Source organism: Poecilia latipinna, unplaced genomic scaffold (assembly GCF_001443285.1).
Source record: "Poecilia latipinna isolate Pla-1442-1.1 unplaced genomic scaffold, P_latipinna-1.0 Scaffold269, whole genome shotgun sequence".
Classification (NCBI taxonomy): Eukaryota; Metazoa; Chordata; class Actinopteri; order Cyprinodontiformes; family Poeciliidae; genus Poecilia; species Poecilia latipinna.
The window spans coordinates 317,379-320,130 of NW_015112885.1; the positions used below are offsets into that span (position 1 = coordinate 317,379).

General features: G+C 33.5%; 1 pseudogene; it reads left to right on the forward strand.

Annotated features, from left to right (window-relative positions):
- The first annotated feature begins 433 nt into the window (after positions 1–433).
- LOC106948018 (transient receptor potential cation channel subfamily M member 2-like) overlaps positions 434–2,752 on the forward strand; it is a 33,975-nt pseudogene continuing 31,656 nt past the window's right edge.

Sequence of the window (2,752 nt, forward strand, 5' to 3'; positions counted from 1 at the left end):
ATATCTTCAGTTTATAGAGAAGTTGTGCTTTGATTAACATTTTTAAACTAAAAATTAATTGGTAATAAAAATAAAAAAAATAACTCACTGCTAACCAAGTCTCTGGCAGCCTTCATAATGATCTGAATTAAACACTCTTCTGCATGTCTTATGTGTTAGCTTCAATGCATGACAATGTGTGTGTTGCTTCTCTTCTACTTTTCAAGTAACATAGTGTGTGTTTGTTTTTTATTAGCCAATCCCATCAACAAATGTGGGACAAAAATTTAAAAATGACATCCAATCATTTTTCTGTGTAGGAAAAGACCAAGTAAGTAAGAAATTCTGTATTTTGAAAGGGAAGTTAATACTATTTTCTGAAAAAAAATCTGAAGTTTTTATGAAAATGTTTTGTCATGGTGTCATTAGGCAAAGCAACAGAAAAAAGATCAGGATGCAGAGAAGAAGGAAGAAGAGAAAGAGAGGCAGGTAAGTATGTTTAATTCTAATGAAGTCATCCAGGAGAAAAAACTAAAACAGTTTTACATAAAGCAACTTAAATGCATGAAATTAAGTCCAGTTACTTTTTAAAAAATCATTTTTTTTCTTTTTCTTTTTGGTTTTATGTGTGATAAACTTAAGTATATTGTAGTTGGGGGAAAAAAAATCATATTTCTTTCCAATAGTTAAATAGAATTTCCTCCCTTCCCCCTATGAAGAAGAAGGAAGAATTAGATTTTTATGAAACCTTGCATATACAGTCATGTGAAAAAGTACTTGCCTCCTTGTATGTATGTATGTATGTATATGTATGTATGTATGTATGTATGTATGTATATATAATATGCCTCAGATGTTCGGTGACACCCTTAAATGCCTAACAGAGACCACAGACTTAAAATTTCAACATTTTTGAATTGAAAATTCTATTAAATTTGAGAGATTAACTAAAAAAATAAAATAAATTGGATTGTTGTTTCCATAGCTACAATGAGATGCTATGAGTTTAATCTTTGTATTTGAGCTTGGTTTGTTCAGAAATACATCTCAGCAAACTACAAATATTATTAATTGCTTTTATCTAATTCAAAATACTTTCATAGACAACTCTGAGGTCTTCACAGTTATATTGATGCCAAGTTTAACCAGTTAGTTAAAAGTGAACTTTTAACTAACTGGTTAACTGGTTGAAGGTAACTTTTTGCTCAGGATTTTATTTAGGGAAATGCTTATACACTGATGCAGCGTAGACTGTATGCCAGCACAAAAGCTGCAGAGATTGCTCTCTCCTTCCATGCTGTCGGCCTGCAGTCTGACTTCAGTCTGATCACCACTGATCTTTGTGTTGTTGCAGCCTGAAGGAACAAGGGATTCAGTCACATTCAGTTCATACTTGGGCAATCAAAGCACCATCTAAACCTCTGTCCATCTCCCCTTCTTTCCAGCGTCGTGCTGTTGCCCCATGGATCCGGGAGAAAATAAAAAAAAAGGAATGCTGTTGTTTCCAGAGGGATCCCAGGTAGGATGATTTGCCACTCTTTAAACTGTGCTTGCAGTTTCTTCATGTTTCACTAATGAGAGGAAATGTCTCTAACTGCAGTTAAATTGCATTTGAAGTCTCTGCTGTGCTCTGAAATATCAATATATCTACTTTACATTACTGTCTTGCTTTACATGTTAAATAAGCAATTAATACTTAGCTTTTTGTTGAAAATGTTTCAGTTCTGAAGCTTTTAATTTTACAGCCGGACTTCATTAACATTTTAGATCTTAATTTACCTGTTTGGACATTTATAGGAAAAACTTTGCCTCATGCATGAGAAATTAGACAAGTGGAGGTAATTCTTTTTATTTCTCCAGTAGTCTGGATGCAAAGGCAGGTCAGGGTAATAAAGGATACCAAGATACAGTACAGTAACATCATCATCATAGTGTCTATGTTTGAAACTCTTCCACCAACATATGCAATCATGCAATTTGTGTTTTTTACAGCAAAGACAAAGACGAAGTGTGTTGTTGTGGAAACTCAAAGACTGACCACACTGATAAAGCCATCAAGGCAGGAGAGTCCACTGGAGAAACCTGGGACGAAAAAAAACATGTCTGTAACGCCCAAACAGATGCTTTTGGAGACATTAATTTTGGTGGTTTTTGGCAAAAGAAAAGCAAGGTAAAATATTTGATTTCAGCTTAAAATTAACATTATTAAGTCACAATTCGCTGATTTAAAGATAACATCTATACAATAGTTGCCCTTATCATTTCCCCATTGCTCATATCATACGGAGAGTAGAAAATGTTTGGGATTTTCCGGTACTGCGTTAAATCAAAAACCCAACCAAAATCAATAGTTGGTTTCATCAGACCTCTATTCTCGGTCCTCTATGATTTAAAATATAAATGTTGTCCCAATAATCCACTAATCTAAATGAATTAGTGGGTGAGAATTTCTTGTAAATGCGAGGACAACCATCTACACTGAATAGGGCTAAAGATTTCAGCACTCAGGAAACCTTGAATTTTTGGACACAGATGTAAATTTGAACAACCACTTGAAGTCTATTACTAAGTCAGCCTATCATAATCCTTACAACATATTAAAGAATAGAGGCTTCTCTCTCAAAACAGGTTATAAAAAACTGGTGCAAGTCTTTAATTTCAGTAGGTCACATTACTGGAGTCTTTACTGACCTCACAAAAAATAATGAACTAAAATAAACAATGGATTTTATTTATATTTTATGGGATGTGCAAAAAAAAACAAAACAAAAAA